Source organism: Cynocephalus volans, chromosome 1, assembly GCF_027409185.1.
Source record: "Cynocephalus volans isolate mCynVol1 chromosome 1, mCynVol1.pri, whole genome shotgun sequence".
In the NCBI taxonomy this organism is placed as follows: Eukaryota; Metazoa; Chordata; class Mammalia; order Dermoptera; family Cynocephalidae; genus Cynocephalus; species Cynocephalus volans.
In genome coordinates, this window is record NC_084460.1 from 244,125,203 (window position 1) to 244,139,743 (window position 14,541).

Sequence of the window (14,541 nt, forward strand, 5' to 3'; positions counted from 1 at the left end):
ATTCTTTACTCCAAGGCTTCAAAGACCTTTGCACATCTCCATAAAGCTGACTCACTAGTGTTTTGATGGCAAAGCATGTGGAGGTCAAAAACCAAAGAAAATACACTTGATAAAAATTAATTAGGGCTACAGCATAGCATTTGAAATGTGGTTTGATGCATTGTACAGAGAAAACAGACCTGCTTGAGTTTTTTAGTGTCTGATTTGGTGATACCCCAAAGGTAACAGGCAATTTTATAGCCAAGATGAGTAAAGGGGATGCTGCCTCTCTGAAGACTTAAAAAGAGGGTAAATGTAGACCATTAGCTAATGTTATCTTTTCTAAATAGAATGTGGCAAATGGTGATGCTGACAGTGATGCACTACAATAAGGAAATAAGACTTTTATTTAAAAGAATAAGACCGATACATAGCACTCCTGTTCATTCATCCAACACATATTTACTGAGCCCTACTAATACTGAGGAATTCATGCTGAGCAAGACATGCATGGTGCCATCTTTCCTGGAGTTCCTTCCTAGAGCTGAAAAGGCGAGCAAGTAAAAAATAAATGACAAGCTGCAATGACTGGTTTGAAGGAAACAAAAGAAGAGCTGATTCCAAGGCCAAGGACAGCAAACCTACACTACATAGAGTGGACAGGGAAGGCCTACCTGAGGAGCGACACTTGCATGGAGACAGGAAGGAGGCACAGGAGCTGGTTAAGCAGAGACCAAGGGGAAGAAGTTCCTGGCAGAGCAAATGGCAGATGAAAAGGCCCTGAAATGCGTCGAAGCTGGGCATGGACAAGAAGCTGAAAGGAAAGCAGGGAGATGCAACCTGGGGAATCTGACTGACGGTGCAGGGGGTAGGAGGTGAGGGTGGAGATAGGCCCCGGCTGGGTCATGCAGGCTCTTGTAGGCCAGGGTAATCCATTTGCATTCTTATCATAAGAGCAACAGAAAGGCTCGAACAGTTTTAATCAGGAGAATGACATGATCTGATTTACATTTTACAAGAACCTCTTTATTTGCTGCTTGGAGAATGGACGGGAGGGCAGGTGTTTAAGTGAGAGGGGCTGGTGGCTTAGACTGGTGGGGGAGGAGAGTGGACAGGGAGAAAAATGAATGGATTCAAGTATGTTTTAGAGGGGATTTGACTAGGCTTCTTAGCGGACTGTATTGAGAGGGTAAAGAAAAGGGTGAAATCCCAGATGACTACGGTTCTTCACTTGAGCAGTGGGGTGGATGGAAGTGCCTTTTACCAATACAGGAGAGACATTGCAAGTGGAGAGCAAGAGTTCCATTTGGACAAGATAAATTGGCAGGTATAAGATTCTGAAAGTCAAAGAAGAGGTTTGGGCTGGAGATAAAAGTTTGGGAGTTGTCAGCATGTGTAAAAGATTCTGAACATGGGAAGGAATGAGATCATCTAAGGAGAGAACTTGGAGATGAGTGAGAAGAGGAACCAGACTCAAAGTCCAAGGAGCATCCACATTTAAAGTGAGGACAAAGGACAAAGAGTTCACACAACAGTCCATAAAGGAAGAGGAAAAAATAGGAGAGTGTGTTCTGGAGATCAAAAGAGGAGAGTGCTTCGGGAGGGATGGACAGGTGGGCTTTGTGGAATCCTGTTAGGACTCTTGAGGAGTAGGGCCGAAGGGATTAAACAAGGAGAACACACCAGGGGTTCTAGCTCCTAGCCACCAGTTTCTCAGAAGACTTCTGCTCCTCTCCTGGGCCTGTGCAATAGAAGCTCAATAGTTTACTGTTAAGGAGGATTTGCAGGCCAAAGGATTATTGGGGTTCATCTGGGGATTTCCCACTTTGAGGCAAACTCCACTGGAGTCCATCATGAAAAGTCAAGAACTTAACATTTTACCCCAGGATCACTATACTAGCTCCTCGGTGGCTGCCATGACTCTAAACTTCCTAGCTCTGGTATTACACACTAGCTCAACATTATTCCTTAAAATACTGCTCAAAATCGGCATCATATTTTTCAGGGCAATTTGTCACAACTATTAACATTTAAAATGTTTTGCACTCTGACCTGGCATTTTTACTTCTATGTATCTTTATTGTTTGCAATAGTCAATAATTGAGACAGTTTAAATGTCTACCAATAGGGAGATGGTGAGTATTAAAGTACAGCATATCAATACGGTTGGAGTCTAGGTAGCCCGTAGGGAAAAATGAAGGCATTCTAGATGTGCTGACGTGGAAAGGCAACCATGATATATTCTGTTGTTGCCTGTCCAGCATGCAGTTCCCCCTTCTTGCCTTCTGACAGATTCCCAGCTTTGTTTTCATCTCCACCCCCTTCCCAAGGCAGCCCATGTGATTCAGCATTTAGCCAATCCACACATTCCCCTAAAGACCCTAAATGTGAAGACCAGGTATGTTCTTAACTCTGTAGCCAGAGAGATTTTTAAAAATCTAATTATGTCACCTTCTTTCCTTTGCCCTGGACATAAAGATCAAAACCCCTTTCAAAGATCTGCGAGACCCGGCAGGATCTGACCACTGACTGACTTCCCCTCCAACGTTACCACTCTCCTGCTATCCTCTGGCCTCCAGCCACACTGGCCTTCTGTCTGTTCCTTGAATCACTATGTTTCTTCTACCACAGGACTTTTGAACATGATGTTCTATCTGCCCTCATCCTTCAGGTAGCTCAACGTCACCTTCTCAGGGGAGGCTTCCTGACGGCCTGAGCTAACTTAGACTTATCTCTTCCTATACTCGAACCCATTGTGTGCTTTTCTCTCTTGGCCCTTCTCAGGATGTGTATTTATAATCACTGTGTGATTATTTGGTAAGTAGCTGTCTCACTCAACCCTAAGACAACCTCTGAGGGAAAGACTGCATCTGTCTTGCTCAAGATTTTAGCATCCACGATGGTACCTGGGGCATAACTTCACTGATGTTTATCAAATGAATAAATCTGGAACTGTGTCTTACACATGGTAAGAGCTCCATTGATAATCACTGAACGGAACTGAGTTGTAGATGGGGATTTGCATTTGTCCTGCTAATCCTGGACAAGTCAATGTATGTGACTTTAAGATTCTGGTTCTGGTGAAGGCCTTCTTCCAGGATGCAGACTGCTGACTTCTTGCTGTGTCCTCACACAGTAGAAAGACTATGTGCAGTGAGCTAGCTCTCTGGCCTCTTCTTATAAGGGCACTAATCCCATTCATAAGGGCTCCACTCCCATAACCAAATTACCTCCCAATTTGGGGGGTTAAGCTTTCAACACATGCATTTGGGGGGAGGCACAAACATTTAAGCTGTTGCACTCCCCACTCTAACCTACTTCAGGATTTCTTCTCCTATCTCCCACCAAATAAAATGAACTTCTAGATTGCCCCATATGGTCCTGCACTTTCCCTTCTTCTATGCCATTTTTTATGCTCTTCTTGCTGCCTGAAATGTCTCTTCCAAACACCTCCATGAAACCATTTTAAATGTCACCTCTTCTATGACACCTTTGTGGATATGTCCAATTCTTGCTCTCTCTCTCTCTCTTCCTCTATTTCTATTTGTCTTGACCTCCCTTAGCATAGAATCATATCATGATGTTCTGCAGTGTATTGGAAGGAACGTTAATGGACATTTGGTCCAAACCTACAATTTTATACCCTCGCTGTCTCCTCTACTAGGGAGTCCTGCACATCCTTGCTGAAAAAATCCACATATCCTTCTTTTTATTGCATTTTTTTCTCTGTTAGGGAGCCTCCAGCAATCCCTGCCTCTCTGCCCTGCAGCTGAAGGTCTCCATCAGAAGTCCGCATACCTGGCTCTCAGCAGAGGGTCCTTCCCCTTGGTCAGATGAGGTCCACCTGCTCCTCCACGCACATCCCTGCTCCTTCTTCCCTGAACGCCGAGGCCATTCTCTCAGCCCAAAATGCTTTTGCCTTTCTTCTCTGCTAAGAGATGCATTGTAGTCCTTCCAGAAAGACTTTCTTAATTAAAAGGGCTACTCTTTTTATTTTTAATTTCTTGATTAGTTAGCCATACGGGAATCATATGCCTGGCTCCATATTGATAGTGACTTGTCTTCTAGCTGCTTTGAGTATTGACATCTTCTCTCCCTGCTGAGAACATGAATCACCTCATATTTCTTTTGCCAACTCCCGCTCACCCAATGTACCAAGTGCACAGGAGACAACAAACGCTTGTTGTTATTCATCAAATAAGTTATATCTTTACCATTTTATCAAACAATGGCCAAATCTGTATGGTGTGCTGAGAAGCAAAACCACATGGGGGCGGGGGGGAGATATATTGGGATGGGGAGACCAAGAGGAGAAATTGAATATTAGCAGTGAAACAAAGAAGTAATAAACCCTTAATAGTTTCCTAAAAGAGCAGGCATTATTGCTTTAATTGAAGCAGAAAGACATGAACACCGGAGATTACTCATTTAACACAAGGAAGATGAATTAGAAAAGCTGCCCCAAATATTTTTTCCTGAGTGATGTATTATGTGATGAAAAGCTTGTAATATGTTATGGTTGCACCTTTGACATATGATTTAACCCATTGGTGCAGTGTCTAGATTTCTTGGTTTGCTTCTGTCTGCCTCTGGCTATTAGAAAGGAGATTCTAAAATGAGAGCAGAAAGGGATCCTTATAAGGGTTTGACATGGAGGGTGAAGTCTTGCTGCAGATTTATGCTGAGAATTTACAGTAGCTTAGGAAGAACTGCAAAACCGAACAGTACAATATGAAAGTTATTCCTCAGAGACAGATCACTCTGATGTCTGGCTCCAGGTGGTCTTCCTGCTTAAGCTTCCAAGCCAAATGATGGCAGACAAATATATTGCTAGAAATTGGAGATGTGGCATTTCACTCTTCCAAATGTTTCCAGAAAGGTAACTTTTACTGCAGGAAAATCTTCAATACAAAGCAGAAGTAAGCCAAGGGGTAGACCCTCCCCCTGACCCAGGCTGAGGGAGGCGACCAGTGCCTAACAGGGCGATCAGAGGGCCCTATGAAGGGGCTTCTAAATATTCTGACACAGGCTCAGTGAATTCAGATCAGGAGGGAAGAAATGGGCTTCTCTCTCCCTGGAATGCCCAGGCACACTCTTCAAAAGCAATTAACATTGCTGACCAAGCTACCGGCTTGCATCTTGCTATCTTTTATCGTAGAAGTATTTTAAAAATTTTAACAGAATACACAGTTTCTTCAGTGTTATGCCTCTAGCTCATTTTTTTTTTTTTAAGTGCTTTATGGCCTCTAAATGTTCTTCTGCCATGCTTGCACAGAGCCAGCCCAGTCACATCTCATATTTAGCAAGTTTAATGAGTTTCCTCCCTTATCTCTCTTTTCAATCATTAAGATTATTCTTGAAACATGTAGGCAGGAGTGGTCTCAGCCCACTACTCATAAACCTTGTCTGCTTCTGCTTTCTGGGTCATGCTGACCTGATCTTGGGGTAACTATCTGTGGCTACATCCTGTTATAGCTAGTGGAACACCCATCTAAGGGTAGTGTGCCCTACTGAACATCTTCGCCAGATTACTGATGATTACAGCATGCGGGAGGGTAACAAAAGCCAGGGTGCCATACAAATCGAATATCAGCTGCTTCCTTTCAATCCATCAGTCTCACCCCACAGTCCTAGGTCCAGACTGGCCATGAAGTATTTTCTCACTGTTACCCTATTTTTCTTAAAACTGTTCTCAAAAGTCCTTTTTTATTACTTTGCTGAATTTAGAATAAATACGACCTTGCATTTGCTAGGCCTTTGAGTTCCAACTGCAACAATTAGCCTTAGTATTCCCTTTCATATTCTCTTATAAAAGCAACCTCACCCCATATTCCACATCTCAATTTCATCTTCAGCGTGACTCCAGCTTCCTCCCTCCCCTGGCCACCCCTTGCTCCAGGTTACAGTCCTAGAATGAACACAGAGCAGATTTCAATGCTTGGCTATTTCTTTTCCACAGTATCTTTCCCAGCATCTGACGAATTCATAGCCTGTCTCTCTCTAGGATTGTTTCTTTACAGAAATGTACATGGATTAAATAACAATCTTCACCATCAGGCTTGGGAGGCGTGCTGGGACCCAAAGTGCCTGACTCAGGCTTTCCCACAAATCTGAGAAATGAATCCAAAGAGTTCTGTTATTCCTTAACAGCTGTCTTTGAAGGGAGAAAGATGGGGAGAGAGCAGATGTCTGGGCCCACCTAACAAAGCTGACCTCTTTGAGTCAGGTGTGGGGCCAGAGGGACCCACAGCAGAACAGGCTGACGTGACCGAACAATATAAATCTTTCACTCCAAGAATTGACAAACTGGGTGTTTCCTTTTTAAAAAACTTTCTTCAAAGTGGGTGTTCCAACGGCATGTGGGCCTCTATAGCTAGACCAGGAATCTAATTCTTGTCTAAAGTTAGGAGTCCCACTGAGGGAAAAGAGAGAATAACTGATTCCAGGTTACAATATTCAATGAAATCCCCCAAAACAATTTTGCTTCTTCTCAATCCCTCAAGGATTGAAACGACTAGCCCTAAATTCAAGAAGATTTAACTGAGAGAAAAGCAAGTTAGCTTATTTAAAACCCTTTCTTATTAATACTAATAACAATTAATTACGAACATTTATTCTGATTTATGGACTCCTGCTCAGCATCAACAACACAGACCCACCCCTCCAATTATTCAGTGATACAATGGCACATTCTTTTTGCTCAGTGGAGTCAAGACTTTTCCAATTTCCTGTGTAGCCACTTTCAGTTCTGTGTATATCTTCCTATTTTAAATTACCAACAGGCCTCAAACATATTTGCCTGGTTTTGAAAGCAGCAGGAGGTGCTTTTTGAAGTTTCTACAATACATACACACACATACATCCATGTGTGCACACACATGCACACAGGTCACTCAATCCAACCACAACATAAGATCCCTTTGTGCAAAAGTTTTCCAAGGACTTAATAACACAGACATACAAAACTTACATTTTTTTCCCTTTTATTTTAATTATCTATCACAATTAGATGTGTTTCTTATTTATAACACTATTTTTTGTAGCAACAAAGAAATACAAGATAAGTGATGACCAAAACGACTTTAGAAGTCAGCCTAGAACATATTTTCTGCTATTAGTCCTTACCAATGTCAAGTGCAAAATTTAAATTAACAAGCACTTCCCTTACTGGAATGACTTTAGCACTTTTGCTGCCTTTCATTGATTTCTATTTACGTTGGCAGCCACAGATAAAAAGAACATATTTCTGTGCCTGAAGAAGCAACCTAAGACTTGGCTAGGGTGTATAGATGTGAATGTCAGGATGAAATGTTGCTATGAGGTTATTCTAAAAATTAACATAATACAAGAGGAACACTATTTATGTAGTGTTTCTACAGGCCTTGCCTTCCCGTTAGTGTTGTGCTAGAGTCATCTCCCAGCTATATTTCTCATATTAACAACTGGTCTATAGTACTTTAACCTAGCAGTAAATATGATGTCAAAGCCATTTTAGTACCAAACTGCTTACCTGCAAATATGTCATATGCCAGATATTCTGGACCAGAGGTAACCTTGACCCCAAACTAGCTCATAGAGAAGGAAGTTAATGCTTCCTCTAAGTCACAAAGTTACTGTTGGTAATAGGTGTATGCAAGGAATCATTCTTCATTAGAATTAGTAATAAATATTTCTGTAGTCCAAGTTGGCTTCAAGAAGGTATAAAAACCTACGGAAGGGCTGAAATAAGCTTTAGACTTATTGTCCAGTTTTTTAATTCTTTGTAAAGGTTTTAGCTCTTTGCCTCAGGTTTCTTCAAGTTGAAAAACCAGTGGAATAGAAAAACCAGCAATTAGAAGATTCTCCCTCTCTGTTTTTTTCTTCCCTATCTTATCACCTGCAATAAAAATCCAATCATATTATGGCATATTCAGTTTATCTGCCAAAGGTAACTAGGCAGAAATTGTAAGTTACCACATTTTTCTTGAACCTGTCTCCTATATTATGACATTTCAAACACTTGTCCCTGCTCCATGACTCCACTGGTTCTATCAATAGTGTAGAAATAACCTATGATGAAGCCTGTGTTGGTAGGGACATCTGAGATCGTTGATGAATGCCAATGGCTTTGATGGGGAAAAACTATATAGAGAGAGAGAGAGAGAAATAAAGTTAAGCTAAATTTTTTTAAAAATAAGCTCAGCTCTAGAGGACTATAGAAGACATTTCTCAACCTGCTTTTAAACTAAAAAACACTTCATCGATCCAGTGTCAACCTTAACCCCTCCTTCTAGGACAGGAGGTGATACCAGGAAGCAGCCCTGGTATGGAGGAAGAATACTCAGACTTAGAATAACAAGTCCTGGGTTCCGTCACCATAACCAGAGATTCTCATGCCTCTGTTTCCTTGTAGAGACAGATGCTCATATTAAAGCCCTAAGGAGAGCTATGAGACAAGGGGAGCAAAACCACTTTGGAAACCATACCTTCCAGCCCTCCTGTAGTTTCTATGGCCTCCTCTGACTCCCTGCCTAACTTGCATCGTCCACAGGCCCAGACAGGACACTCCAGAAGTCCGCCTGGTTGAAAGCTGGATGGGAGGAGGGGCCGGCTGACAGGCAGGAGGCAGTTAATTCAGCCGCAAGTCAACCAGAGCACCCGAACTAACCTGCTGGTGTGGGGAAAGGGGGGCATGGGCTCCTTTAATGACCCCAGATAGGCGGGACCTCTGTTTTATGTCTTACTGCAATTACTGGGAGATCAGGCCCAGTAAATCGAAGCAGCTGCAGGGCCACATGCACATTAACCATGAAGGTGCTGCCCTTCAGATCTCACCCGCACAGGCACCCACTGCCCCCAGCCCAGGCCAAACCCAGAGCTTTGAAGCTTTATATACAAGAGCCACTTCTCAGAAATTCTGAGTTACTTTCAAATGACGCTATATACTTACTCTTCACTTCTTTGAAACACTGGCCAACGATACTCATAGAAAAACATGAGACAGTCCCCTATATCGGGGAGCAATTCCAAATGAGGGCGTTTCTACAGCACAAAATATCCCATGGTGTCTTCTGCCGTTGTGATAGTTATTTCTTATCTGCCAGCGGGCGTTACTCCATCAGCTTGCCCCCGCCTCACCTCCTCTCTCTCAGCCACTCAACAAACCGGTCCTGGCTCCTATGTGCCGGGTGCTGGGAATACGTCCATGAGCAATTGGGACAGAGTCTTGTTCTCACACAGCTCCTCAGTCAAGGGACAGTTAATTACTGTGAGGTGAGGTAAGTGTGCAAGAAATGAGAACCAAAATTGTATTAACAGTGACAATGGTGGTTCTCAGGACAACCACACAGAGGACATGTTCACTTCATAGGGTCAACTTCAGAAGGACAAAGAGGAATTTTGAACCACTTTGGCTAAAAAGGGATGTGTAGTCTTCCGGGCTCAGATACCATTTCTACCTATATCCTTGGACATTTTCCAGTTTTAAAAAATGAATCTAAATGTAAACTTTTTCTACCTTAGAATATAAGCAAGGACTGGATTTTGTTAGGCCCTGCATCCAGTTACCAATTTTGTTCTAAGTTGCACTTCTAAAATTCATAGGAAAGTAGTATTTGGAGATTCAGGACATATTTCCATTAAATAGATGTCATAGTAGCATTTAGTTTTATTTGTTTAACGATAACTTATTTAGGGCTCACTGTGTGTGCCAGGCACTGTCATAAGCACTTTACTAGTTTAACCCATTAAAGCTTCGCTGGAACCCTATGAGGGAGATGCCATGATTATCCCCACTTACAGATGAGGCAACTAAACACTGACAGGTTAAGGACCTTCCACAGGCTCACACAGAAGGTGAGAGTAGCAAAACTCTTTCTAAGCTATCCGGGCATCTGGTTGCCAAGGACAGCTCTCTGAGAAGGACAATGTGAACGACTCAGTCCATCCTCAAGGCTCCCGCTTCTCTGCTGCCCCCCGGAAATGCTCCAATCTGGACCCTGTGTCCAGGGCAGACTTTGCTCAAGGCCAGGAGGAGCAGAGAATCTTTAATACTGACACCTGCACATTGCCTGCAGCCAGAGAAAGAAGATACAAAGCAGAGTCCACCCCCTGTGGCTCCTCGACCCTAGACTTTCAGGAGCAGAATCTTATGCCAAAAGATATCTGAGAAGATAGATCTGATAGTAAAAGCTTGAAGGGATGCCAAGCAGAACTTTCCCCACAAGATCTGCAAAAGCCATTAGGCAGGAGGTGGGAGGGCACAGCTGGGCTCACACCCCTATGGGTGGTCAAATGCCAGGGTCCTTTGGATCACAGCACCCTCCCGCTACCAAGTGGTACACGGTGTGGGGTTTTGAGTAGGAAAGAGCAAGCACCAGTTTCTTTCCCAGGAGTCTAGCTACAATGTGTAACTCTGACCATGTCAGCATGATAGAAACCATCAGTGTAATGCCAAGCATTTGATGGAGAACTGCCCTTACAAACCGGCAGTAGGCATTTGCAGTCCTGTAGCACTAAATTAACCACCAGCATTTAACAGAAAAGAAGGAACAAACAAACACTAGAGACGAAATACAGGTGAGAGCTATTTTCAAGGGTAACAGAGTAAGTTCTCTGACACTGGAAGTGTTCAAGCATCACTTGGCCCAGATGTGATAGAGGGAATTCAGACATCTGAATGGTTCAACCAGATCAACGGTTTCCAAACCTAGACATTCACCACAGTCTCCTGGGGAACTTTGAAAAAATTCATGTTGCCAGGTTCCATGCCATGTAGTCAAATTCCTTGGGTCTGGAGTGGGACTCAATGAACCTTTAATTTTCACAAAACTCACAGTGATTTTTTAAAATAAAACTCCTAATCCACTGGGACTGAGAATCTTGTGGCAGGATGACCTTTGTGATTTCCTTAACCTGGAGGGCCTATGGTTTCTTACCAAGGCTTTGAGCCTCACCTGCCACATATTTACAGGTATAAAAATGCCTGAGTAGATTTTTCTGCCACTGGGAAATGGTTTTTGCCCCCACACAATGCACTGGTTTGCATATTTGCTGATGTTTCCCCCCAAAAGCACGCAGGAATGAATCATTATTGAAACAATTTACTTTCAGTTAGTGCATGAATGCCTTCCCATGATGCTCTGATGCTTTGTTTGTCATCCTATAAAAATTATTTATGACCCAAGTGTGATCTTTTAAATCAGAATACTTATTCCTAAAATCAAAGCTCTAGCATGCTAATGCAAGGAGAAACCTTGATAATTTTTCAAAGCCATGTTGAATATTCAAAAGCTGGAACTGAAGGAAAGGAGTTAACATTAATTAATATTTGAAGCAGTAAAATAAAAGCAACAGTGAAGCTAATTTTGCAGGACAATTAATCATGAGTCTTGCTAATTACACATGGGATTTTGCAAATGATTTTTTTCTCAGGTAGCAAAGTAAAAATGATAATCCGCTACCCATCAAAATCATTGGCTTCTCACCAATGTCCCCAGCAAGAGCAATTAGTGGAAACAGCAGAGCCCTAGTAATTGCATGTCAAGAGAGGAGAATGTTAGAATTTTAATTGCTCTAAATAAAGACCACTTGCTCATATGTACACCTGATTGTCCAAAACCACTCTGCAAGCCAGAGCAAGCATGCCACCAGTTCCAGGTGCCCACATAAAAATAACTCTGTGGGAGCAGTATTCTCCCAGCAACCCATGCAGTTTCTGGAAGAAAATATCAATATGCATTCACATTCTGAACTGCAGTGTCATCACCTGAATATAAGAACTGCAAAAAAAAAAAAAAAAAAAGAAAAAAAAAAAAACATCACCCACTTGGGAATATGGGCATATTCTTTATATTTGCCAAATATTTATTGCTGACATTTTTTTTGAAGAACTTTAACTATCTACAAGGTGCCAAGGGCTTCAAATTTACTGAATTTTAGGATCCCCAATAAAATGTTTTTAACAAGACATCTCAAGAGGACATAAAATAAAAAATTACCATATTCATGAGTGTAAGCCTCTAAGATTGCAATGCTATAAACTGGATGTTTATAATTTGCTTGTGGCTTTCTTAATTAAAAACTGGTAATTAGAAACTCAAGTACTATTTTTATACCTCATCTCTATAGTTTGCATGCTACTGTTACTTTTCAGTTTAATATATGTACACATGGATGCACACAATTGCAAATGATCAATAATATTTAACTGTGTGTCTAAAACCTAAATGATGATGGATACATTTAAATATTGCTTTCCAGGAGATTATTATTCCAATGGCCATGTCGTGACTTAAACATTTAGTTTAAACAAGACAGCTACCATTTTTTGCTCTTCCCAACATGCATCATTTACTCTCATTTTTAAGCCAAATTGCAGAATTGCCTTCCAACCACTACTGGTATCTATCGCCTCTCCACCTAGCCTTGCATCTTTAAGCACACCATATTGAGGTGCTAGACCACCACACACTTCATGCCATTTTCTTTGTTGGCTGAGCATTAGGCATCTAACAGTAACCTTAACTTACCACCATCTCTTCTTCGCACATCTAAAATTGTGTGTATGGTTTACTACACCAGAACTATTTAAAATCAACAAGCAAGACATGGTGAGGGCTGCTTCCTTTGCTGAATTACCAGAAGATCACAGGTGCGTATCTGAATCCCAGAGGTGACTCAGGTAATAACACTATGGTGATTAAAATGGTTAGAAGCTTTTCCAGGGAAGGCAGTCCATGAAGTCCTATCATTTTGCAGATATTGCTCACAAATGGCAACTTATTTACCTGGCCTCCTCTAGTGATTGTTTTTGTTTTTTATTATGTTTTAAAACAGAAACCTTTGAAGATGGGTGTTTTTCTGTCAAGGCACAACTGTTATGCCATCCTTAAGTTAGAATTCCTTCTTCACATTATTATATGTTCATATCTCACGAGACCTTAATCTAACCCTCTTTCCTCCCCCTTTTTTCAAACATCAATTTGGTGCTAAAAATGAATCTGAGTTAGAATAATCATTATTTACTTAGAAGCATTTTACCAAGACACAAAGAACATGCAGTTTATTTTTGTAGGAAGATTTTTAAGAGGGCCTAAAATGGAATGACAAAAAATGAAAGGGATGAGTGAAACGAAGCCTATTGCATAGAAGAGTGCCTATGTTTCAGGGAGCACTAAAAAATCTGATGTGAATTACAAGATGAAAAAGCATATTTTTTGTAGATCGAGATTACAATAATATACTATTATTCTAAATTTCTAAAAGGTGAAAGGAGTAAAGTGCAGGATTCTCAAAGTTTCTCCTACGGGTTGTAGAAGTTCTTTAAGCTGCATCTAGAATGCTCACACATACATTGTTTCCCGGGTTTCTGGCATTAACAACAGGAGATTGCTAAAGTGCTATTTATATTGCTACTCATTGTTGTACAGAAGGACAAGGGAGCTTTTTGATCGAAAAGTATAATTTCCCAACACCGAATGTTTATAAAAGGGTGTTATAGTAATAAGGAGTTGAGTGTGCTGGTAGTTTTCAAATCAAAGGCTAAAACACTTCAGAATGGACTTGGCATAGGTATTCTTAGATTATAGCTACCTATTAAACAAAACAGAGTAGAGCTTGGCTTGACCTTTGCTCCAAGAATCTCCCAGGACCTTTTGTGGCTTTTCTTGACTGTAGCATCTACAGACTTGTTGGCAATTTTTAACACCATGGCAGACTTCCATTGTAATAAAACAGATCTATTATATTGGCCCTTTGATGGAGTTTATGGTGACACATCAATTAAATGAGGCAAAGAGAGACAGTGAGCAGACTTCCTATCACTCATCATTTGAGAAGAGATTTGCAGTGAAAGAATAAATTTTGTGCACACATATCAATTTAACATCAAAGAAAAATATAAATACAAGTAACAAAGAAAGGAAAAGACAAACAGAAAGAAATGATGAAGCTGGACAGCCCACTTACACTTTAGGGTATCAGTTGCCTTCTTTGGTCTTGGACCAGATCAGGAGTTCTTAATCTGGGTTCCTTGGATCCCCTGGAGGATCCACTGATGGGCTTGATGATACCCATGAGTCCCCTAAAATTATGGGCCAAATGTCGTGTGTTTGTACATGAACATATTTTTCTGGATTCAGCTTATAGCTTTTATGAGATTCTCAAAGAAGATCATAATCCAGATAAGGATAAAAACTACTAGAAAAAATGGTTTGCTCAGACCTTTTTCAGTTTTAGCCTTTTATAATAAGGGACCATTTGATAATCCTCTTTCTAAATGAAGCCTGTTCCAAATAGTTCTCTGTCCAAAGAATCCCAGATTTCAAGTCTTGCTTTAATTGTATTACTTAATAGAATTGCCCTGTGGTTGGCACACATCTAGAAATTTGGGATCCCTTGGAAAATACCTCACAAAATTTTACTTTAGTCTTTGTTGTCCAACCTTCCTTTGATGAAGTACTTAATTTTCATTTAAAGTCAGGGCCTGGCTACTCAAAAGGCAACTGGGATTTTATTCATGGCCCTTGAGAAATTGTGTGGTGGGGAAGGGAAGGGGGTGGTGGGCAACATAGGCCTGACCCC

General features: G+C 41.3%; 1 long non-coding RNA gene and 1 other non-coding gene across 2 annotated transcripts in view; both read left to right on the forward strand.

Moving 5' to 3' along the window:
• LOC134370861 (uncharacterized) overlaps positions 1-14,541 on the forward strand; it is a 129,250-nt gene that overhangs the window by 87,991 nt on the left and 26,718 nt on the right. The gene's annotated exons all lie outside the window — the stretch shown is intronic.
• LOC134365716 (small nucleolar RNA SNORD74) lies at positions 8,024-8,099 on the forward strand. The gene has a single exon (XR_010022156.1). It is a non-coding gene; the product is annotated as a small nucleolar RNA SNORD74 (small nucleolar RNA).